The sequence below is a fragment of the Mesoplodon mirus genome (genome assembly GCF_964341445.2).
Source record: "Mesoplodon mirus genome assembly, chromosome: 14".
Lineage (NCBI taxonomy): Eukaryota > Metazoa > Chordata > Mammalia > Artiodactyla > Ziphiidae > Mesoplodon > Mesoplodon mirus.
In genome coordinates this window covers 64510033-64536394 of record NC_138990.1, presented here as the reverse complement: position 1 = coordinate 64536394, position 26362 = coordinate 64510033, and the positions used below count along the sequence as shown (strand labels likewise).

The 26362-nt window shown below is 44.8% G+C and overlaps 1 protein-coding gene across 1 annotated transcript in view; it reads right to left on the bottom strand.

The window, feature by feature from the left end:
• STON1 (stonin 1) overlaps nucleotides 1–25578 on the bottom strand; it is a 61558-nt gene extending 35980 nt beyond the window's left edge. The window contains exon 1 of the mRNA XM_082641998.1: nucleotides 25523–25578. The gene's annotated coding sequence lies outside the window, so the exon portion shown is untranslated. The remainder of the gene's footprint in view (nucleotides 1–25522) is intronic.
• Between the last annotated feature and the right edge of the window lie 784 nt (nucleotides 25579–26362).

The window sequence follows — 26362 nt, the reverse complement described above, 5'->3', positions numbered from 1 at the left end:
TTTCCCACACTGTTTCCATGTTCATATAAATACAAATATATGTACACATATGGAAGTTTTGCTTTAGGATCATACTATACATGATGCCTCCTTTTTTTTTTTTTTTTTGTGGTATGCAGGCCTCTCACTGTTGTGGCCTCTCCCGTTGCGGAGCACAGGCTCCAGACGCGCAGGTTCAGCGGCCATGGCTCACGGGCCTAGCCGCTCCGCGGCATGTGGGATCTTCCTGGACCAGGGCAGATGCTTGCTTTTTAAAATATCTGCTTAATAATATATTATGGATATCCCTCCAGTTTGATAAATATAGATCTAACTCAAAAATAAATAAATAAAAAAGAATAGGAGAAAGGGCAATAAGGGAATATTTTAAAAGAAGACTTGACAGGACTCGGACACCAAATGGGATCTAGAAAACACGGGAAAGGGGAAGTCTGGCACTTAGAAAAGTAGATACATAGGAGAGGCAGGAAGAGGAGCCGCGTTTACACACGTCAGTCAATTCTGAAGTACATCCAAGTGGAAACACCCAGCAAGGAGCTTGAAACACGGGATGGTACGTGGAAAGAAAACAGGCGGCAGTACATGTAGAATTGGGGGTCTTTTTTGGGTAAGTGAGAGTTGAACGCAGGAGAGAAAGGGAGAGGCCACAGGGTGCCCAAAGCTGAGGACTGGGTGGCTTTACAGGAGGAGGAAAAGAAAAGGAGAAAGGAAGACACGCTCAAGAGGCCAAGGTAAAAGTAGGAGGTGCAGGGACCCAAAAGGCAGAAAGCGTGTCCTCATGGGACCTTGAAGAGCTGCAAGGGGCAGGAAAATAGAGACAGACAGACGACCTTCAGGTTTGGTGATTAGGTCAACGGTGACAGGGGTGGGAGTGAGGCCAGTCTGGAAGCAAAGGGAGCACGGGTCCTGGGGGTCCATGGGCAGAGTCTGGGCTATATCTTGGCCACCTCCCCTGCCCCGCCCCTCCAGTTCCTGGGTTTCTGCAGCTCTGGGGCTGTGTTGTTTCCTGGGTGGACTGATTTCTGGCAGCCTTATAACTGCCCGCCTCTTCACACCTTACCTACCTCCGGTCACTGGAGCACAAAAGGGCCCCAGGGCCTCCCACTCTCTGAAAAATCCAGCCCACCCGGGGCCAGGGACAGCCGTGCAGGCAAGGGCCTGCGCAAATAAGGCCCGCTTTCAGGACTGCCTTCTGGTATATATATCCCGTGGGCTGCTCAGGAGCGAGGGCATTATCTCCATAGGGGCCCCCAGGGCAGGGCTGGGTGGGGGGCCCTGTGGTTACTAGAGGGCAGCTCCTGGATTTGGATTCTGAGTTCTCAAAGGAAACCATGAAAAAGACGTGGGATATAGTTAGCTGTAGCTGCAGGGGGGTTGGCTCAGATCACACACCTTAAATATGCAAATCTCCTCCTTCTTCTCTCCCCCCACCCCCCAGGCCCACGGGACCTCCTGAAGATAAGCAGAAAGTCCTGGTAGTTTAAAGAACTATAAAGAGAGTCTCTCTCTGGACTTCAGTATTTAGTGGGGGGAAAACCAAAGTCAACCACTTTGCTATGAAAATTGGTCAAGTAATTTTTCTTAATTACCATGTAATTGCTTTTAGTGTTTTGAGAGGAGGCAGTAGCTAAATGGCCCAGAAAGGCTATTTAACACTTTAAAACGTGATTCCTCCCCACACACTAATCACACCACGTTCAGATTGGAATAGCACGTATGAGAAGTTAAGGACCATCATATGCCAAAAGAGATGCAGGATCTCGACCCTTGGATGCTGGACTTTGGGGAATGTCTGCCAAACATTCTGGTACAAATTCTTGTCCCACACACCCTGCTCATTCATTCAGTGAATAAGTTACTCTGTCTTCTGAGTGCTGGGTCCTGGGTGGGGGGGAACGAAGGGTTTAGACTGTGAATCCCAGTCCTGCCACTGACTACCGGTGTGACCTGGGGCACGTTACTTTAATTCCCTGAGCCTCAGTTTCCCCAGGCTTGAAACAGGGATGATAATAGTTAACTTTTAGGATTTGTTCGGGGCTGAACTATATCCCCCCGCAAAGTCATTCCTAACCCCCAGTACCTCCCAATGTGACTGTATTTGGAGACACGGTTTTTACAGAGGTAATTAAGTTAAAGTGAGGCCATTGGGGTAAGCCCTGAGGCAATCTGAATGGTGTCCTTACAGGAAGTGATCAGGACACACAGACATCAGGGATTCGAACACACAAAGAAAAAGCCATATGAGGACACAGAGAGAAGGCAGCTGTCCACAAGCCAAGGAGAAAGGCCTCAGAGGAAACCCAACCTGCCGACACCTTGATCTTGGACTTCCAGCCTCCAGAACTGTAAGAAATACACTTCTGTTGTTGAAGCCACCCAGTGTGTAGTGTAGTGTCCTGTTATGGCGGCCAGAACAAACTCAGTATGTGCATCTATAAAATGGTAGGTGTGGGCCTCCCTGGTGGCGCAGTGGTTGAGAGTCTGCCTGCCGATGCAGGGGATACGGGTTCGTGCCCCGGTCCGGGAGGATCCCATATGCCGCGGAGCGGCTGGGCCCGTGAGCCATGGCCGCTGAGCCTGCGCATCCGGAGCCTGTGCTCCGTAACGGGAGAGGCCACAACAGTAAGAGGCCCGCATACCGCAAAAAAAAAAAAAAAAAAAAAAAAAAAAATGGTAGGTGTGTGGGGGAGATCATAAGTAGAGGCTGTTATTACTATGGATTCCTGCTCCTAATGTAACCTATGGGGCCTTCCTGCAACTGACCCCTCCTGCCATGTCCTCTGCCTGCCTCTTGTTTGTAGAAAAGCTGTAGTCTCCCAGGCCTCCTCAGGGTCACAGAAGCCTGGTTCAAGAATTAATGATTGGGGCTTCCCTGGTGGCGCAGTGGTTGAGAGTCCGCCTGCCGATGCAGGGGACACGGGTTCGTGCCCCGATCCCGGAAGATCCCACATGCCGCGGAGCGGCTGGGCCCGCGAGCCATGGCCGCGGAGCCTGTGTGTCCGGAGCCTGTGCTCCGCAACGGGAGAGGCCACAGCAGTGAGAGGCCCGCATACAGCAAAAAAAAAAAAAAAAAAAAAAGAATTAATGATTGAAAGGATGTGAACAGGTAGTGACAAAAGTAGCAGTTGGGCCAGAAGAACTGGTAACAATTTAAAACAGTAAGTCAGTCATACGGCAGTCACAGAATCTCTAGTTCCTCCCTGAAGTACCTAGATAACTGTATCTAATGCACATTTCCTGAGTTGTTTTACAGTTGCTAAAACCCCCACCAAATGGAAGAAGTTAACTACTTAATGACCATGAGCACATGGTCCCCAGACCTACTAGAGCTTGAGGATTGATAATGTTAACCCCTATGACACTGTCCTGTTACTTCACCAACAACCAAAGAGAGAACTGTGCAGGAGCTGATCACACACCCTGTGACTCCCTTCCCTCACCTCGCCTTTAAAAATGTTTCCCTGGGCTTCCCTGGTGGCGCAGTGGTTGAGAGTCCGCCTGCCGATGCAGGGGACACGGGTTCGTGCCCCGGTCCGGGAAGATCCCATATGCCGCGGAGCAGCTGGGCCCATGAGCCATGGCCGCTGAGCCTGCGCGTCCGGAGCCTGTGCTCCGTAACGGGAGAGGCCACAACAGTGAGAGGCCCGCGTACCGCAAAAAAAAAAAAAAAAAAAAAAAAAAAAAAAAAGAGTTTCCCTGAAACCCATCGGGGAGTTCAGGTCTTCTGAGCATGAGCCGCCCCGTTCTCCTTGTATGGCCCTTGCAATAAACCTTTCTCCCCTCCAAACTCCAATGTTTTGGTTTGTTTGGCTTCACTGTGTGTTGGGCACATGAACTTGTGTTCAACAACACTAAGGTACTTAAAACCTGGAAGGAAAGACCAGAGAAATCCACAAATGACAGGCAGAATGTGCCCGCTCTCCTGCACTAATGTGCACTGGGACATTTGGAGAGGAAAGTCCTGGCTCAAGGGCAAGAGGCTTCCTGGGGAGGGGGCATCTGCTTGGGCAGAGACAAGGGGCAGCAGATCAGGCAACAGTGATCATGTGTCTGTACATTTGCATCATATGCCAGTTGACACCAGCATAAGGGAATTTCTCCCGGCTGATTGCATTCACTCCACTACGCAGATACAAAATCCAGTCACACACACCCTGCACGTCGCTTTGGCAGGTCTCCTCTCTGGCTGCCCAAACTGGGCCACAAGCCACGGAGATGACCTCAGAGGTGATCAGGGCTGTTTGCGTTCTCCAAATCAAATGCATTTTGGTTTACCCATGGCTAGTCCGAGGCTACTGCTGACCACCAAGCTCACCTGGCAATGTCCACATCAGTGGGAATACAGAGGCAGGAAGCACTGGCGTACAGAGGGCACGGCATGTTTGTTTCCATTCTCACCACTGTCGGGAATTCCATGAATGTACGTGTGTACAAATATGCAAAACTTGAGCAATTCCAAGAATAGGGAAAGATTTTTAAAAATCATTTAGTAAGGTCCTATTTACAAACCAAGTATAGATCAACATTTACTTGGGCTCTTAGTTTCAAATGCAGATATCACACACAAAACTAATACTTGTGTCTCTAAGTCCAAAGGGAGTGCGTGCAAAATATTTGTTAACTTTATCACATTTTGAAGGCCATTAAAGGCTTTACAAAGCATTTTGCACGTAGAGCAAAGTCTGATCAGAAATGTGTAAGTGGATATGAATGAATGGAATTGCCATATGACACTCTCAGCCACGGGTGTTGGCTTATATTTAAACTTAAGGGTCTCTAAGTCTCAACCTGGGCATTTGAGCCTATAGCAGCGTGACATCCTTCATCCTGACTCAGAGTCTTGATGTAAATGAGTAACTTCCAGCGTCCTCACAAAGCGCCCCAGATCCATCTGCACAGCCCTGCCCAGCGAGGCCCATGTGCTCCTGCGAGAACCAGCCAGCACAGCAAGGGGCTCACCCAGACTCTAAGACGTTGGGTCTCCAGTGGACACCACCCAGGGCTCTGCTCTCCCGCCACACCCACCTCTCCACCAGGTCTTTGTATTACTGCTAACAGTCCCCACAGCTGCTTGCCCAGCCTGGGAGCCAGGAGGCCAGTGTTTGGGAGGTTTGGTTCCAGCTTTGCTTCCCTCTGCTCTGTAATTTAAAACAAGTCCCTGCTAGCAAGTGGTTTCAAGGGCCCTTCAAACTCTAACAATTTATGAAGATGAATTCTCCTAAAAAGGAGTCTGCAGAGAAGTATGTGCCTCCCTGAAGACCCCTTCCTAGCTAAATACCTTAGGACTCCTGCAACCATGCCCAGGCTGCAAGTTTTCCAAAGATGGCCACAGCAATATCGCCCATCTAATGCCCTTCTGAAAGGTCACCTTGCCCCTCCCCCACTGAGAGGGGGCTCTCTTTCCCCTCCCCTTGAACCTGGGTGGGCCTTTTGCTCCTCTAACCAATACAACATGGCAGAAGTGACATTGTGACAACTCTGGGCCTGAGCTGACCCAGAAGCTGCCATTTCCTGCTTGTTGGAGCCCTGAGCCACCACATAAGAAGCCCAGGCCATGGAGGAGCCACACTGAGGCGCCATCTTGGACATCCAGCCCCCTGGGCTTTCAGTGATTCCAGCCCCCATCACCATCTGACCACAACAACATGACAGACCCTAACCAAAAACCACCCAGCTGAGCCCAGGGAACCCACAAACCAGGAGAGAGAATACGAAATTGTGGTTTTAAGCCTCTACATTTTTTTGTGGTAAAATATACATAAACATAAAATTTACCCTTTTAACCACTTCTAAGTGTACAGTTCTGTGACACTAAGTACACTGACATTGTTGTGCAACCACCATCCACGTCCAGAATGTTTTCATCTTCCCAAACTGAAACTCTGTACCCATTAAACACTAACTTCCCATGCCCCCCACCCCAGCCCCTGGCAACCACCATTCTACTTTCTGCTTCTATAGATCTGATGACTCTAAGTACCTCATATAAGTGGAATCATACATTTGTCCTCTTGTCACAAAAGGCTTATTTCACTTAGCATTATGCCTTCAAGGTTTATCCATGTTGAAGCATGTGCCAGAACTTCCTTCCTTTTTCGGGCTGAAAAATATTCCACTGCATGTGTATACCAAATTCTGTTTATCCATTCATCCATCGATGAAAACCTCTACGCTTTGAAGTGATTTTCTGCAGCTATAGACAACTGGAGCAAGGACAAGGTGGCTCTAGAGTAGCAGAGCAAGGCTCCCAAGGTAGATGTCAGGGTCCGGAGAGTGTGACAGAAACACAGAGCACCAGGACACTAACCTCCCAGAGTAGGTGACTGGCCAGGACTTCGCAATAGCACTTGTCACAGCGGGCTGGGTATCTCCTGGGGTCTCCATTCTAGGCTGGAGCAACCCCAGGGCAGAGACTGGCAGGTCTTATTCAGGGCTGGGTGCCTTGCCCTGGCACAGACTGGTAGGTCCAATAAATGTGCGGTGAATGAGTGAAGAATGTACCTGATGCTGAAGCCAGGTTCTGACTCATCCCAGAGTTTCTTATAGGCTACCTGTAGGGCAAGAACTGTGCCAGTGAAAGCACAGGAGAACAGCTGCTTCTGGCTGGAAAGGAAAAGGGGTGGGGAGGTGGGGCAGAAGAACATTCTGACAGGGGAAAGAAAAGTCATGGCCAGGCCCAGGCCTCCCAGGAAGCTCAGTCTCCAGTGAAGCACCCACCTGACCTAGGCAGCCTTAGCAGGGGCTTCACCATCTGGAGTCAGCTGTGCTCAGCTTGTTGGGCCCAAATCCCAGGGCTCAGGGCAGTAGAACTTCATGTGCCCTTTACAGGGGCAGGCGCAGGGCTTAGAGGGGCTCAGCCCATGGTCATGGAGCAGGCCATGGGGGTAGGGAAGGAGACCTGAGCTGTGAGCCGAGTTGCATATTCCAGCCCTGGGAGCTTTGGGATAGGGAACTTCCTTCACTGCAGGAGGACCCAGATTGGTGGCACGATGACCCTAGCCCTCTCACCCATAACCACTTCACCAAGGAAACCAGTCCGTTCTTCCTGCTGCACTGCTCCATCTGGCCATTCAACTAGGGAGCCCGACACAGGTCAGGATGCGCCAGAGCACAGACATTAACTCCAAATCAAAGAGGACTTGTACCTGGTTGACTTAAAGAGTGAATGCCACCTCTACAAATGCCCATTTGAGGGTTTAATAAAAAGGGCTCAGATTGCATTTCAACTCTGCATTTAGGTTTTCCAGCCTCTAAAGATAAAGTGAAACCCCGGGTAATAACCACGAAGGTGTTTTTCTCTATTTCTCTTCAAAGCATACTTACACCTTGAAGGTTAGGAACTGCTTACCACGTGGAAAGCAGTTATAAGTACCAGTAAAAGAACTCAGAAAACATGGATTTGGGACTTGGTTCAGTTTCTAAGTAACTATAGGAATTTGGACAAACCAATTACCCTGTTTGGGCCTTAGTTTCCTAATCCATGAATGGAGGAAAATACTGTGTATCCCCATGGTTTGTTTATGTGCATTAATAAGAATAAGTATATGTGAGATCTAGAGAGATATGTAGATAGCTATAAATACAGATACAGATACAAACGCACACATATATGAGGTCTTCATAAGAAAAGCCATAACTATGTAAGAGATTTACTTATGTTCAGTAGGTGCTTGCTGATACTGCTGAATAAATGGCCGAATAACACAAGATTGCAACAAGACTCACATTTGGTGCAAGCGAGTCGCTCTTCACACTCTGGCACCCCCAGCTAGCATATCTACCAGATCCTAGAAAGCCACGCCTTTCTCCACATCTTAACTACCGACACCCCAACCTGCACGCTTCCTCCCACCTGGCCTTATATTCTCCCAACCCACTTGGATGGAGTTGGCCTGACCACCAGGGCCACGGCCTGACCCCCTGCCCCTGCCCTAGCCCCCTGGCCCAGATCCCACCTCCAAACATAGCATGAGGCCATTTCTTGGGCCAACTGCCAAACCCAGAACCCTAGGTTGCCCCCAGGGTCTCCACTGCCTTTGGCGCCAGATGGAAACAACTCATCCCCTTTCCCTGATTTTCCAGAAGCACAAACACATGGAAGATTTGTGGACCAGGAGCCAGGGTGTCTGCTCAGGGGCTCCTCCCCACAGCTCACGCCTGGACTCTACCTGTGACCTTGGCCTGCAAAATGAGGCTCACCTGGGGTCTTCCACCTCAAGGGGCTTTGGGGAGCATCACCTAAGGTGACAGAACTGAAAGCTTCTTTGAAAAATATGAAGCACTCCATAAGTTCTTTACCTCTTGTCATTCTTGTTAGTTTATTTCAGGGAGCTCACAGACTGAGTCTCTAAAGCCTGGGATTGGCCCCTGGGTAAATTCTTTTGGTACAGTGAGCACACACACAGAGAAATACTTGATGCTCTTTGTGACTGCAGTGCTATTAGCAAATCAGTGTGATCTCTGGGACAGGACACTGCTGGGACGGAAGTCAGGAAACCCGGTTCCAGCCTCTTTGGCTCTGCCAGTAAATTAAGCACATCACTTAACTTGTCTGGGCATTTTTCTTCATATGCACAATGGAGCTGACAAGCCACCCACATTCTTATTCACCAGGATACAAGGAAGGCAAAGAATTTGAAAGAAAAACATTGCGCAAGTAGAAATGTCATAGTACTCTGTGGGAAAGAAGAAATGAAGAAGAAAGAAGAAAGGGGAAAAGAAACAAACACCAAAGAGAGAAAGCATTTGGGGTGAAATGTGAGGCTCTTGAGAAGGTAGGAATGGAATGCCATGGAAGATCCCAGTACAGAAAGTTTCCCCCAAGCCTAAGAGTCAGTGTCCAGATGAGCAGATTTACCACAGAGACATCTGAAATCCACCTCTGAGGTGGGAGGAAATGAAGTCTGTGCATCACCTGAGGTGGCGCAGGACACACCAGAAGCCGAGGCTCACTGCTGTTCACTCTTACAGCTCAGCACAGAGCGAGAAGGTAGATGAGAAATTAAGAGGTCCACTACCCGTCAGAATTGTGGAATGTCCCTGGAGAGGCCCTGGCCAAGCCACGTCCTGACCCAGGAGGTCCCATCCAGGGTGCTCCACTTTAAAGGGGACATTCAAACACCAAAGAGTTCCCAGAAAAGGCTGGTCACAAGCTGATCACAGTGGGGCGTGCTGAGATCACATCACAAAAGGAAGGGCTATGAAATCCAGAGTGTTTCCCTAAACAAGATTTGGGGAAGACATGAGAAGCAAAGCCTCTCTTAGAATCAGAAAAAGAAAAACTTTAAACATCCTCCAGTCCAATCTTCACAAACAGGCAATCTTTTTTTGTGTGTGCGGTATGCGGGCCTCTCACTGTTGTGGCCTCTCCCGTTGCGGAGCACAGGCTCCGGACGCGCAGGCTCAGCGGCCATGGCTCACGGGCCCAGCCGCTCCGCGGCATGTGGGATCTTCCCAGACCGGGGCACGAACCCGCGTCCCCTGCATCGGCAGGCGGACTTTCAACCACTGCGCCACCAGGGAAGCCCAACGGGGAATCTTTAATACCACATCTCGGCTGAGGAATTATGCAGCTGCTGTGGAAACTCTTGCAGTGAGTTTATTACTTTATAAGTGAGTTCATCTCATTACCACTTGGACAGAATTAAACTTTTCTCCCTCCTATTAACCCCAAATGAACCTCCTCCTGGCTTCCATCCATGCTCTGGCAGGGACACAGACTAAGTCTAAACACTTTTTCACCTACTCATTCTTCAGACAACTTAAGACAGCTGGTCTTGACTTATACTGGGTTTTCCTGACTCTCCAGTGAGGGGCACATTTTCAGCACACCCCTGAAAGCACGCTATCCATTCCCTGTCAGTGCTTCTTTCCTGGTTATCTCCAGCCAGCTCTGACCTCAGACTGCCATCAGACGCTGACGGCTGCCCCTGCCTTGCTCAGGGCGTCCCATCCCAGCCACAACCCCTAGCTCTGTTTGCTTTATAACTAGGTCTTGGCCTTCTGCCATAGTTTGGGCAAACTCTCGTCCATCTCGTGGTCTCGGTTTTGCTGCTCTGCCCGGTTCCCAGGGCTTCTCATGAACGTGCTCCACGATGAGGTCAAAAAATATGTCCCAAATTCATGCCACTTAATGGAAAGCAGCTGGTCATTTGATTTTAAGCCTTCTGATAAATACTGAATCTAGAATGTTCAATAAGCATTAAATATCTTTTCTAACATTTCATTTGACAGATGAGGAAACAGAGGTCCAACTAGGTAAAGTGATGCACACAGCTAACGTAGTCAAGAAGATGAACATGAACTCTAATCTCTGGTTTTCCAGTCCCACATTCTCTCTACTGCAGTTGAGAGGAAGCGAGGCTACACTGCAGTTCAGGGTACATTTTGGAGTAAATTTTCCGTAGTCTGTGTGTACGTGCATTCATTCTTTCTTTGATTCAACAGATATTCACTGAGCACCTACTATGTGCTTTGTAAATATCCCAGTAAGAGCTGAAGTAAGTTTCCATACGGATCTACATCCTGCTGTGTGTGTGCACACACAGTGGTGTGTATGTGAATTAGTTAATTCTTTCATGCATGCTCACATTCACTCAACAATATGATAACTGAGCACCCTTAACACTATGCTGTGCACTGGTGCAAGTGAAAAAGTCAGTCTTTTACCCCAGGGCAGTCTCTGTCTAGCAGGGACAATTCTCAAACGTTATGTTAATGCAATTAAGCCCAATGCAGGGTATTGCAGTACTTAATTAAGCCAGATGCTTCATTAAGATTGGTGCCAGAGATGGTGGTAATGTCCATAATTTTGATAGGAATAAAGCTGCTGGTTCTGGTGGTTTGAAGAGGCCTCAGGAAGAGTGGGCTTCTGAGATGAATCTTGAAGGATGATATAAGTTGATCAGGCAGAACGGAGTGGAGAGAGGCGAGTGTGTGTGTAAACCCAGGGAGGCGGCAGAGAAGCTGTTGCTGCAGGTAGATGGGCGTGGCTGCGGCCAGGAGTTCGTGCCGGTGACGCAGCAAAAGAGGCAGATAGGTGAGTAAGGTGCAGAAGCCCTGCCGTAGCATGCTGAGGAGTTTGATTTTATCCTAAAGGCAATAGGATTCAGTGAAAGAATTTAGAGAAAGAATAAACAGGATCAGATAAGAATTTTAGAAAGTTCTGACGGCGGAGGATGGAGTGGAAGGGGTGAGGCCAGAGGCAGGGAAACCAGACAGGAAGCTCTGGCAGGAACCTGGTGGTTCAACCTGCCTACACACATGTAGTTTTAAAGGCTGAAATATTAGAAGAGAGAAGAGATTGTTTTCCCATACATCTCTCGTGGCCTGGGGCAATTTCCGCAAAACTGTGCAGAACCACATCACCTTCATCATTCTCCTCAGTGACGTGGTGGCACCAGAAAAGTGATGTTGGCCTTAGCATCACCACCAGTCGTGGTGCAGGAGCCTCAAAGAGAGCAGCTGCTCCATAAGTGATGGCTGCTTGCATGAGCCACATCTACCAAAAGGGGATGGGGATGGACAAGCCCTAAACAAAGTAAGGTCGGGTCCCAGAAGCATGAATAAGTCAGGTCGGAGCAAGGTAACAAGTCAGAAATAGGACAAACAGGAAAGTTCCAGGAGGGATGGGATTAAAGGAACCAGTTCTCCACAGGAACAGAGGATGAAGAGCACAGACAGACTAGGAACCAATGAAAGAGCCAGCACCTGTCTCAGGTGGTGAGGTTCTGCGGGTCTCTGTAGGCACGATGCAGTTGTGGGGCCCACACAGTGCCCTTGTGAGGATCTGGGAAAGGCGTCCCCTTTCTCAGCTGGTGAGAGCCTATGTGTGCATGCGGATGGGCACGTGTGAGTGGCTAAGTAGGAGCATCTGGCTGGAGAGGGGGACGTGTGGGTGGGGATGAGGCACATCTCGACAAGCAGGGGGCTGTCTCAAGCCGGGTACCCTATCAGGTGCGGTATAGGGCCATTCTCACTGGGAGTTTAGAGGCAAAGACGAAAGAAGGGAGGATGAGGTGGAAACCCTAAAATAATTTCCTTCCTTATGAGGGAAAAATGTTCATCTAGGCAGGTCTGAGCCTTCTTGGAATTGGAAGATTCTCAGATTATCACCCAGTTCCTAGGAAAGCCTGACTGCTATTCCCCACCCTCCCCCGCGATAATTTTTCTGAGAATCAGGAACACCTGACCACCCGTGTGCTACCTAGAATGACCTCAACTAGGCACCTTCCACTGCAGCCACGACTAGCAGCGACACCAGGGACTTTCACAAAGTTTACAAGGTTCTGCTTCAAGCCACAAGCTAGCAACAGGCCTGGAGCTGCACAGGGGGAGGAGTGGGGCGGGGTTCTCAGTTGTAAAGATCTGAGATTAAAACATTTCTCTATGTTTGTATTAATGGTAAACTGAGGCCAACAAAAGCAAGGTTGATGGTATCAATTACCATTTTCTAGGGCCTCCAAATTGGTCTGAATATGAGTTATCATGAGCTAGGGGGAAAAATAACCAAAAAACATTCAAAGGGATGAACAGAGGCCAATGTGTCAGCCCCAACTCTGAATTTCTGGGCCACGGCTGTTTTAAATTAGATTCTCAATGCCGCTTCCATGAAACTCTTGGCTTAGCTCTGCAAGAAAAGTTATTTTTGTGCTCTGAGCCACAGACATTTATATGGAAGCATATCCATAATTCCAATTATGTTCTGTTTTCATCATGTCCTTTTCCTCTACTTAAGAACAGTCATAACTATCATTATTATTATTTCTGATAAGGCACATAAAAAAGCTCTGGGCCAAGTACAGATTCCACAGGCCTGGATAAATGATTGTTGTAAAATAGGCAGATTTTACGTCTTGTGAAATCCTTAAGAAATACCTTCAGTTCTTCTATCCACTATGGCTGCCTCTTCTTTGTCAATTCCCTAACCCCACCTACCCCTCAATCACTCAGGGCCTTCATGATCTCTCTTGGGAAAACCTAGTCCCAGAAGTAGTTCTGTTATTTACGTACGCTCTCTGAGGTCTTTGCATTTAAAAGGTTATATTCAAAAATGAAATGAAAGGTTTTTAACTCCTTAAAGAACAGAAGCACCAACAAATAAAGCAAAGAGATTTCTGGTTAAGAGAGGCATGATTCTTAAGTAATAACATAGTTATTCTATAGAAAGGTTGATCTGTAGGCTGGGAGGGCTATGAAGAAGTGGTACAGATGCAAAATTAAAATGGTGGCAATTCATCCAAGAGAAATCTAAACTGATTACCGAGAAAACATAATATATTGGGAGACGTACCCATGGCCTCTCCCCAGAGGTCTCTCTGATTAGAATTTCTGAAGCACAATCCTGGTTCAGAAGAACCAATGCAGGGGAAGGGAGATGATGGGAGGAAACTAACATTTGTGAGCATTAACATATGCCAAGCACGTGGCCCATGTTATTCCCTGTTATCTCACTTAATCTTCAGAACAACCTTCTGAGGTAGGTTTTATTATCATTGTTTTATGGAAAAGGAAACTTGGCCCCAGAGATGTTAAGTAACTTGCCCAAAGCCACTGCTATGGTCTGAATGTTTGTGTCTCCCCAAAATTCATGTGTCAAAATCCTAACCTCCAAGGTGATGGTATTAGGAGGTGGGGCCTTTGGGAGGTGATTAGGTCATGAAAGTGGAGCCCTTATGATGGGGATTCTTATAAATGAAGCCTCAGAGAGCTAGCTCACCCCTTCTACCATGCAATCACACAGACAGAAGTTGGCGATCTGCAACCTGGAAGAGGGTTCTCACCAGAACCATGCCAGCACCCTGATCTTGGACTTCCAGTCTCTAGAACTGTGAGAAATAAATCTCTATTGTTAATAAGCCACCTGGTCTGCGGTATTTTGTTATAGCAGCCTGAACACAGTGAGCCACACATCTAAGTTAGTGGCAAAGCTTGGATTCAACCCCAGATCTGCTTGACTCCTAAGTCCATTTCTTTTCCATTATCACATAGATGTGAGGGTCAGAGAAGAAGGCCAAAGATGACTGCTGGTTTGGTTTCCTTAAAATAATAGAATTTGTTGGGAGGGTATGGGAAAGATATGTCTATATAGATTTCTTTAAACATTATAAACAGGCTCTGCTGATCTCAATCAACATTCCCAGAGATGCTATCAGCCACAAGTAAAGAATCAATTGTTCAATGTAAACCTCTCTGCACTGTTAGAGACACAAGTAAACACACATGCCAGGGGAGAGAGAACATCGTCTCCATGACCAAAGGGAACAGGAACCTCTCCATAAAGGCTTTTCTTCTCAACATCGGTATGAGTTAGGATGCTGGTTGATTGTGAGAAGGTTTTAATCTACTATAAAGAATGCAAAGGACAGCATTTGGGGACTGGAACGGTGTTTAGGAAATCCAGATCTCTTCTGGACTAAGAACATGTGGCCAGATGTTGAGCGAGACACCATACCACAGTGCAGAGTCCCCCGTGATGCTGGCGTTAGCACACTGTACTGTTAGGGCCTCTTCTCCGCTGTATTCATTCAGTAGCAGCGGATTTCACATCCAGGGGCTAATGTAGATGCATTTACTTACTTGTATTCTACTTTACGTAGAAACTTTAAAATCAGTAGTTAAAAACTTCAGTCAATATGACAGGTTGAGTTGACATAAGAAATTACCCCTTCCAATCCAAACACTTCAAAACACTGAACAAAACTATAACAACAAATATTACCACACAAAACATAGTTAAAACAGAAATCTCCAGATACCAGAAATAAGGAGGGAAGTCAAAGCAGATCAGTCAGTGGAAGCTGAAGCTAAGGGCCTCATGGAACCATCCAGACCAGTTAGAGGCCTAAATGGCTGGGGGCTGAGACTTTAATGACATGCATGCAGTGAGGGGAGTCCAGTAATGGCCACCTGATGCCAGGAGCTGTCAGTGAAGCAATTACATAAAGCTGGAGGTCATAAAGCCCTACTTCATAAGTGAAAGAGTTCTAGAGGAACATCACTTGCCAATCTGAGGAAACTGTAAGAAAGCTTGTCATCTGCTTGAGCAAAGAGTAGAAAATGAGTGACCTAAAAAAAATCGAAATCCAGGCTTACATTACAATGCAGGAACAAGGTTTAAATGCATACTTTCAGGTTATACAGGGCCTATATGCCAAGACATTAACAAAAAGGCTAATTTGGAATGGGTAAAACCCAGAGAGGATCAGCAGGAGCAAATGTGAAATCACTTTATAGTGCTATGCTAGCAAACCTGAGGTAGATAGGATTTCTATGGAACACAACTCCTAATGAAGACACAAGACACAAGAGAAAATGAATCGTAATTAAAAAATTCAAAAGCAGAAATAACAAATAATCTAAAACTACAATATGTTTAAAATACTGAGACATAAAAAGGACTAGAAATTAAAAGGCAAAGATAATATTAAAAAAAGAAAAAGAACAGTTAGATATCAAGTACCAAACAGAAATTCTAGAAATAAAAATACATAGACAGTAAATTAAAAAAAAAAACAATTGGGCTTCCCTGGTGGCACAGTGGTTGAGAGGCCGCCTGCCAATGCAGGGGACATGGGTTCATGCCCCGGTCCTGGAAGATCCCACATGCCGCGGAGCAGCTGGGCCCGTGAGCCATGGCCACTGAGCCTGTGCATCTAGAGCCTGTGCTCCGCAACGGGAGAGGCCACAACAGTGAGAGGCCCAAGTACTAAAAAAAAAAACAAACAAAAAAAACAACAATGGATGGGTTGAACAGTAGACCAAATGCAGTTGAAAAAAATTAATAAACTGGAAAATAGAACTAAAAACATCACTCAGAATATAGCTGAGAGATAAAGAGATATATATAGTTGACCCTTGAACAATATGGGTTTGAACCATGAGGGTCCACTTATACGCAGATTTTTTTCAACAGTAAATACTACAGTACTACACGGTCCTCAGTTGGTTGAATCTGGGAGATGTGGAACCACGGACTTGGAGGAACTGCAGATACAAAAGAACTGCATATATGAAGGGCCAACTATAAGTTATACACAGATTTTCAGTTGCACAGAGGGTCATCACTCCTAACTCGCGCATTGTTCAAGCGTCAATTGTAGTATGAAAGAGAAATCTCAGACGAAGAAGACATAGAAGATAAAATGAGAAGGTTCAACATTTGCCTAATGGGTATTTCAAAAGGAGAGAACACAGAGTATGAGGGACTCAATATCAGGGTAGGGGCTTTTATCTCTTATGCTCATTTCTATGTCTCTAGCACCTGGAAGCATTCCAGATACACAATAAGTGCTTAATAATTACTTTAAAATAGATTTGTGGAGAAAACAACTGAGAAACCTTTAGATATGAAAACAGAGATGAGTCTTCAGATTAACGAGAACACTGAATTCCAAGTAGGATATATAAAAACAGACTATCCCTGGACACATTATAATGAAAAGGCACAACATGAAAGACAAAAAGATCAGACTGAAAGTCTCCAAGAGAGAAAATAAATTACCTGCAAAAGAATGGCAGACCGAAAAGAGATTTCCCATAAGGAACAACTGAGATGAAAAGACAGTGAAGTAATAATTTACAAAACACTGAGGGGAAAATATCGACTTAGAATTCTATACCTTGATAAATTATCTCTCAAGTGGGACATGAATAAAGACACTTTCAAAACAAAAACAAAATTACCCACAAGATTGGAGTATTACAACTCTAGACCTTCAGTAAAAAAATTACCAGTACGAAGAAAATGAACACAGAAGTATAGAATGGTATGCAAGAGGCAATGTTGAGATAAGAAATTGGTAAAGTTAAATAAATTTTGACTGTAAAAAAGAAAAAAAAGTGGAAATAACAACGATGACTAATTGCAGGGGTGGGGAGAGGACTATACACAATGTGGGATTAAACCACTAGACCACAGTAACCAGGAAGATGGGAAGAGGGGCAGATTAGATTTAAAGCCATCTAAGGCCACTGTATTATTGACAGGAAAGAGAAATTAACTTTAGATTAAATGGATGCACATGTTAACAATTTAAGAATACTCGGGGCTTCCCTGGTGGCGCAGTGGTTGAGAGTCCGCCTGCCAGTGCAGCGGACACGGGTTCGTGCCCCGGTCTGGGAAGATCCCACATGCTGCGGAGCAGCTGGGCCCGTGAGCCATGGCCACGGAGCCTGTGCGTCCGGAGCCTGTGCTCCACAATGGGAGAGGCCACAACAGTGAGAGGGCCGTGTACCGCAAAAAAAAAAAAAAAAAATTTAAGCATACTAAAAGGTAATACAAATAGAATTTTGTCTTTCAAAACAGTTGACAGAAGTAGGAATATGTAAAACTTGATCAATCCAAAGAAAACTATGCAAAGAAGTATAAAAGAAGCAAACAAAAAATATTAAATAGGAAAAACAAAAACTTAAGATGGCAGAAAGAGGTCAAATGCATATAAATTACAAAGAATGTAAAAGTTTAAACTCAATTATTAAAAAGACAGATTTTCAGGTTATAATAAAAATGAAAATGAAGCTACACATAAAAACTGTTCCTAAGATTAACAATTAAGGCAAAATTATAGAGAGAAGTTAATATAAAAGGATATAAAAAGACATACAAAAAATAATAACCAAGAGGAAGCAGGTACAGCAACATTAATATCAGGCAAAATAGAATTTATGCCAAAAGCATCAACAGAAGTAACAGAGGACAGTACATAACATAATAAATTCACCCCAGAGAAATAACAATCATGAACTTGCGTAAACATTGATGGATTACAAGGAGAAATTGACAAATTCACAGAGTGGAAGATTTTAACATTCCTTTCTCAAGAAACTGAAGAGAACTCAGAAAGCAGGCAAAAGAAAATCAGGAAGAACATGAGAAACTTGAAAAACACAGTTAATAAGTTTCACCTGTTAGATTGATATAGAATGCTGCAGCCACCAAGCAGGGAATATATTTTTCTTTTAAACCACACATGAAATATTTGGAAAAATTGTTTATGTAATCGGACACAGAGGATTGCTATTATACAAACCATGCTGTCTTTTCATAATGCAACTAAATTAGAAATCAACAATAATTTAAACAAAGTTAAGAAAAAGGTTTTTTTTAAGTTGAAAATGGAAAATTAAATCCATGGGTTAAAAAGAAAATAAAAGAAATATGAAAATGGGATTGACATATATGCTAATATGTATAAAATAGATAACTAATGAGAACCTGCTGCACAGCACAGGGAACTCCACTTCACTGTACAGTAGAAACTAACACAACATTGCAAAACAACTATACCCCAATTTAAAAAAAAGTTATTATAGAGAAAAAAAGTCTAGAGCCAAGTGGTTATGAAAGTACACATATCAAAACTTGTATGATGTGGCTAAAGCAATATGTAGAGCTAACTTTATAGCTTTGAAATGCATTTATTTTTTTGGCCGTGCCACACATCTTGCGGGATCTTAGTTCCCTGACCAGGGATTGAACCCAGGCCATGGCAGTGAAAGTGCCAAGTGCTAACCATTGGCCCGCCAGTGAATTCTCTAAACTGCATTTATTGAAAAACAAAAAATAAATGAGCTAGAAGTTAACTCAAGTAGCTAGAAATGGAAAGAAAAAATAATAAAATAAGAGGAAAAAAAAGAAATGAAGAGCAAAAAGTATAGATAAGAAAGAAGCTGGTTCTATCAAAAGACTAATTAAGTAGACTTCTATATTAATTTTTAAAAAGAGATGGCACAAATAAACAATATTAAGGGGCTTCCCTGGTGGCACAATGGTTAAGAATCCTCCTGCCAATGCAGGGGACACGGGTTCGAGCCCTGGTCCAGGAAGATCCCACATGCCGCTGAGCAACTAAGCCTGTGCACCACCACTACTGAGCCCGCATGCTGCAACTACTGAAGGTTGTGCACCTACAGCCCATGCTCAGCAACAAGAGAAGCCACTGCAATGAGAAACCCACGCACCGCAACAAAGAGTAGCCCCCACTCACCTCAACTAGAGAAAGCCCGCGCACAGCAACGAAGAACCAACACAGCCAAAAATAAAATAACTAAAATAAATTAATTAAAACAACAACAGAAAAACAATATTAAGAACTAAAAAGGGAACATATCTTAAAACATAGTCAATATTTATAAAAACCATAAAAGAAAACTATGAATAAATTTATGCTAATAAATTTGAGAACACATGAAATGGATCATCTAAACAAACAAATTATTAAAACTGGATCAAAAAGAAATAGATCAAATTTATCAATAATCATTTATGAAATTGAATTGTCAAAAACTTGACACACATACCCTGACTAAGCAGTACAGAGGATTTTACAATGAATTTTACCAAACTTAGTCTTTATCTCTCACAAACTGCTTAAGAAAAATATATATGAAAGAGAAAAAGTTTCCCAACTTATTTCATGGAACTAATATAAACTTGATACCAAACAATATAAGAACAATATTTTTTAAAAAAAGAAACTTATAGACCAATTGTTTCACTTATGAACATTTGCAAAAATCCTAAACAAAATACTAGCAAATGATATTCCATAGAATAAAAGAACATATCTGTATATGTGTGCATATATATATGTGAGTATGTCTCAAAGTAATTACATATACTCATATTATCACTTTATAATATTAAGAAAGAAAATTATATCACCTCATATCATTTACATAAAAACATTAAGGCATTACATCAATACTCAGTCATGATAAAATGTTTAAGTTATTAAAAAATATTAATAGAGGGAACATCCTTAATTTAATAAAGAATATCTACTGAAACCTTAAGCAAACTTCACGATTAATGGAGAAATTTTAAGAGCACTTGTTAAAAACAGTACAGAGACAAGGATGTTTGCCATCACTGTTACTATTAAATACTGTACTGAGGGTCTACCCAGTGCAATAAGATAAGAAAAAGATATGGTCATAAGGAATTAAAAAGAAAAGACAAATATTATTTTGTGATTGTCTACCTAGCGAATTCAAGAATATCTACATACAGACTCTTAGAACTAATAAGAGAAGTCAACTGGGGTGCTTGATACAAGATCAAAATTCAAAAATCAGGAACGTTTCTATGGGCCAGTAAATAACCAATTTGAAATTATAATAAGAAAAAAAGATATTTATAATATCAACAAAACCTATACAAGAAAATATAGCAAGAGCTGTGTAAAACAGTTATGGGGGAAATCACCAGTCATCTTTCACCTGAATAAAAGGAAAAGATGGGAAGACCTGATATTGTAAAAGTGTCAGCTCTCTAGAATATAAATTGAATGAAATCAATAAAAATACAAACATGATTTTTTGCCTGTGTGTAACTAGACAAACTAACATTTATATGAACTAGTAAAATCCAAGAAAGCCAAGAAATTCTGAAAAAATATAAAAGTAATTGTAATAGCTAACAATTATTGTGTGCTTCCTTATATGGCAGGCACTATTCTAACATTCTGCATACATTATCCTTAAAGTGGATACTATTATCTATTTTACAGACAAGGAGACTAAGAGAAATTAGGAAACTTGCCCAAGGTTACTTGGTATTCTTAGGAGTAGCAATAGACGAAAGAAGACAATTATGTAATATGTTCCAAATACTGAAGAAAAATAATTATGAGTCCAGCATTCCACACTCAGTCAAACTCTCATTTGTAAGAGCAAAATAAAGACATTTTCAGCAATATAAATTTTTTAAAGTTTACCAAAGGCCTTCCTTCTATGAAAGAACTTCTAAATTTCTATTGACATGAACTCAGAAGGAAGGAGTGGGGTATCAGAAGTAGCAGCCTCCACAATGCATTGGATAAATACAACAAAACAAGGTAAAGTAGGTGAGAAAGGTGGAACCAAGTATACAGAGGAAATAGAAGGTATATAATAATGTTATTAGTTATTCAAAGTACAGGCCATAGGGCTTCCCTGGTGGTGCAGTGGTTAAGAGTCCGCCTGCCGATGCAGAGGACACGGGTTCGTGCCCCGGTCCGGGAAGATCCCACATGCTGCGGAGCGGCTGGGCTCGTGAGCCATGGCCGCTGAGCCTGCGCATCCGGAGCCTGTGCTCCGCAATGGGAGAGGCCACATCAGTGAGAGGCCCGCGTACCCGAAAAAAAAACAAAAAAACTCAACTCAAAGTACAGGCCATAAAGTCCTATGCATATGCTAGAATTAGGCCACTAAGCTGGCCCTGTCTTCCTTTTGGCCAAATAGGAAATGGGAAACATCAATTAAAGGATTCACAGCACCCACAAGACAAAACAGACAAGTTGTTCACAAGAACTATTCCTGGCACTGAGACCACAAAGACATTTCTCATATGGTCAAACAGATACAAGATCTGGGATTTTGTTCCAAGTGTGATAATTTGGGAAAGAGATCCTTGACTCTTACAATTTTTTTTCAACAAGAAGGTGATTTAGAAGCATCAGCCTTTCAGAAAACTTTTCCTTGAAGAATAAAAGAGATAAAGCCTCCTACTTAAGGTGTGTTATTTGAATGACCAAGTGTTTTAGAAAAGCCCATCTTTAGGTATATTCCAGCAAGAGGATGGATAAGGTGACCTCTAGGGGCCTGGTTGCCTGTGAGGACACATGGTGGTACAGGATGTGGGCTTCTTCCCCAGAGTATCTCCTTCTCTGGTTCATCTTGCCAATGCGTGGGATCACCCACATAGCCAGGCTTCCAAAAAATAGTTTATTATTGTGTTTTCACAGTAATAAACATCGAGAAGCAATACACTTTTCTCTTCCTTTCCTGTTCTATGGTAAATTCTTGACCTACCTACCTGGCATTCCATATAACATGTAGATAAGATAAATAGGAGGCTGGCAGCTTTCCCTGGGCCTTCCTACTCATCTCAGTCCCCTGACAATGCCAAGAAAAATGAACACCCGTACTGGTAGGGCTCTGAAGACATAATTTGCTGATCTTTAAAAATCCTGCCTTTTACCAGGACTGTTCCAGAATCCCATGGGGTTCCTGGAATTCCAGGCTGTCCAGGAAGCGTCTGAGGAATTCTGGATTATTTCTCATGGGTATAGCTGGCTCCCAAGGGAAGGTGAGCTACCTCTGGCTAAGTCTGGAGCAATTCCCAAGGACTCCCAAAGAGAAGTGACAGTGGGAGATGGAAGAGATGGGAGATAGAGGTATTTTACAATTAATCAAAATATCAGTTCTTACTGAACCACAAATTACTTTCCCTTCCTTTTCTATTTTTTCTTATAATTAAAATAACAATAATAATACATGTTGGACTTCCATGGTGGCACAGTGGTTAAGAATCTGCCTGCGAATGCAGGGGCCACGGGTTCAAGCCCTGGTCTGGGGAGATCGCACATGCCGCGGAGCAACTAAGCCCGTGTGCCACAACTATTGAGCCTATGCTCTAGAGCCCATGAGCCACAACTACTGAGCCCACATGCCACAACTACTGAAGCCCACGCACCTAGAGCCCGTGCTCCCAACAAGAGAAGCCACCGCAATGAGAAACCCACGCACCACAACAAAGAGTAGCCCCCGCTCGCCGCAACTAGAGAAAGCCCGCGCACAGCAACCAAGACCCAACACAGCCATAAATAAATAAATAAATAAATAAAATTTATTAAAAAAATAATAATAATACATGTGCATGGAGATGGCAGACAGCAGTGATTGATATGAATAGACTTTGGCCACTGACCTGATTTCAAGATTTGATTCTAGCACATAGTGGCTATGCAACCCTCTGATTCTAGTTTCTGAATCTTCTATCATGAGAATAATACTAGTACTTACCTCAAAGAGTTTTAAAATGAAATACTATGTGTATGTGCTTTATACTCAATAAATGTTAGCTATTACTATTGTAAAAAGGTTGAGAAATACAGGCAAGCACAAAGAAAATCAAAAGTACCTGTAATCCCACCATCCATTTTCATGCATACAATTCCAGTATTTTGGGGGTGTATTTTCAAAGAGTGAGATACAATGCTTTCTATTTCATAACCTGCTTTTAAATTTTAACAAAATACCCTAAGCATGTCTATATAATTTGGTATCCTTGTACAACATGATTTTAAAAGGCCACATCATATTCCTTTAGGTTATTTTACTTCTTAAAGTAAGTAAGAAGTAAAAATAACCCCTTCCCTCCTTTCTCCTCTGCAGGTTCCACTGTTCGTCTGTTTCCAACTCATCTGACCCGTCAGATGATAGTTGGCTGCTTTCTACTGGCTAACTGGGGATGCAGCCTTCATCTCACCATTCAGACCACCTGCTCCATCAGCCAGCCTTCATTACATCCCCAGAATCCAGAGCAGCCATTTGGGGCTGCACAGCAAACCCTCGTGCATGATGGCAAACCACCCAGTTTAACAAGATTCCATGAGGTGGTACAAAAGCTGAACATGGCAGAAAGGCAATTTCTTTGCAAATAGTATGAGGCTGACTTCTGGGACATTAAATACACTTAAAAATTCTCAGGAAGAGGAAGAGACTGAAGATTTTTATCTGAGTGCATTGTTTTTCTAAGCACCAGGCAGGGCCAAACAAGTTCAAAATTTTTAAGGGCTTTCTTTTTCAATGGAAGTCACAACACTTTCTTACCAATGACATTTTGAAACCACAGTAAAACCTTACTAATTCATACTAATGGGGAACTACCACACTCAATCAGCAGAGGAAAATGAATTACATCCTTTTTAAAATAAAGAAGTTTCTTTCCAATGAAATTCATTTTTTAAAAAATCTTTATTTCTGAATAGTTCAACACCTTGACCTGTTTTGACGGGTTGTTCTGAAGCTGATCTAAGACACATGTTACAACCACATTTATTGTTTATATAGAAATAGGAATGGCTTAAGTTCTTGAGAAGGGCATTCTCCCTAAAAACAATAAAAGTTCAACACTCCCCCACAATCCTGTTCATACAGCTCACTCCTTAGGAAAGCTTTTTCTTCCTTGGTCACGTGGAAGCAAACCCCAGTTCAGGCTGCCCCCGGCTGCTCCAGTCTGAGTGAGTGGGCAGAAGTTTGTAATATCAACCCAGATATCAACCCCTTAAAAGAAAAAATCCAAAAACCTCCAGATTCCAGGCTTGACCAGACCCATCTGAGAATTAACAAGCTCCTTCTCAACACCCAGAGAACTAAGCCTGTCATGGAAACACTGATTCAACCCTAATGAGAACAGACATAAAAACCACACAAGTGAACTAAACATTCCTCTACCCAAATGGAGTCAAGTTGAAGCAAAAGCCTCAGGATTAAAATAAGTGAGGCTGTTTTTTTCTTTGCGATCCTGCTCAGCTTTGCCTCTTCCATTGCCTTGTTTTCACAACTCCTGTTTATGAGAAAGTGGGAGTCGGGGCATTGGGAGGAGGATGGAGAGGAGGGCTAGTAGGAGGGAAGAGAAATGCAGGGTGAGTAGCCAGGCTGGGGAATGCCAACAAACACTGCGGTTTATGTCAGGCAAATGAAAACTTCTAGCCTGGGGGAGGCTGTAATAATCTGTTTGGGGTAGTCCGAAAATAAGCTAAAGTGAACTCTCATCTCCCACTAAAACAATTAAGTATGGAATGAAGTCTTTACTTTCCAAAGATCAGGTTCTGCACAGTATTTTTAGCAAGTACTCTTTTCCTCTATTTTTTCTTTATTATTTTTTCCTGTTTCTTTCAGAATTAGAAAGGCTAATTAAATGACGTATCATTATTATTGGAAGAAAGCACAGTCAGAGAGGTTAAAAAAAAATAGATGTCCAACAGAAATAGTAAAATCCCAAGGAGGAATATATTTTCATTTCCCCTTGGACACACAAGGCATGATTTGTGCGGCCAGGGGATCGAACATCAACTCCTAGTTAAAGTCCTTCCTGCAGGAAATATTTGGACAAGTGTGAAGACCCCTGTGGCTATGGTTCCCTGGCCTGGGTCATCGTCTTCTAGGGCTGGAGGGGGCACCAGGCTGGAGATATCAGCCAGTGGGGCAGGAGTCTCCCGGAGAAAGGTGGGGGTGGGGGACGGCGGTGGAGAAGGTAGCAGCATGAGTAACAGGAGCCAGGAAAACACAAGGAAAGTGAGAGTCCTGGGGGTGGGGGGATGCTGAGCCTCCCAGGGGAGGGATGGAGGACCGGGGCTCGTGACCCTGGGCCGGGAGGCCAGGGCCACACGGGTTGGAACGAGTCCCCGCCCCCCACCGCCCCTTGGAGCTGAGTCTAGATTCTTTTCTTTCCTGCTTGAGTTTTCTTTCTCTTGAGAGCGGGACCCAGGTCACAGCAACAGCCCCAGAGCTGGGGTGTAGATGAGAAGCCAGGTGGGGCTCACCCCGTGCGGACGCTGCCCTCTGGGGGCTGCGAGGGTGGCGAGGGGGAGAAGGGGCACGGCGCGGGGCACCCAGCCTGCCCGGGAGATGCCCGCCTCCCGCGACGTCGGCTGCGGCCCCCCTTCTCAAACTTTCCCAGCAAACCGGGGGTAACCCACCCCGGAGAAGGGGCTCCCCATGCCTCCCCGTCTGTCCCCTGGGGGCGGTCACTCACGGGCAGCGCGGCTGGGGCTCCGACTCTGGCCGCCGCCGTCCACCCGGGGAGGAGAAGCCGGAGGAGGAGGGGGAGGAGAGGGAGGGCCCCGAGCGACGCGAGTGGAGGGGCGGGGAGGGCGTGGCCACTCCGCAGAGGCTCTCCCGCCCTTGCCCCACCCCACCCACTGCTTCGTCCCCGCTTCTCTCCGCACTCCTCCCCGCCCTGGATCCCCCAAAGTTTGTCTGGTGTCTGATTCTCCATTCTCTTCTCTCCTCGTCTTCCTTCGGAGTCTCCAGCCCCCAAGTAGGGGGAGAGGGTGCTCCCTGCAGCAGAAGTGGGGCGGGGTGGGGGCAGGTGTGGGAGTTACGTTTAGATGCCCCTGGAAGCAGACGGCTGGGGCCTTTGGCAGGTCTGAAACCACCCTCCCCCTCTAGGACCTTGTCTTTTCTGGGTGGTGGGGTGATTGGGCGGGGGACGCTGTGGGGGGGGGGGGCGGCGGGAGGCTGAGGCGACTTGGGGTCGTGTTTCCACGTTGCTTCATTGAGCTTTTGGGCTTGGCTTTCTCTTGTGATTAGAACTAAAGAATTTTTTTTTTTTTGCCTTTTTAAAAAATTGAAGTACAGTATAGCTGATTTACAATCTTATATTAGTTTCAGGTGTACAGCATAGTGATTCAGTATTTTTACAGATTATACCCCATTAAAAGTTATTACAAGGGCGTCCCTGGTGGCGCAGTGGTTGAGAGTCCGCCTGCCGACGCAGGGGACACGGGTTCGTGCCCCGGTCCAGGAAAATCCCACATGCCGTGGAGCGGCTGGGCCCGTGAGCCATGGCCGCTGAGCCTGCGCGTCCGGAGCC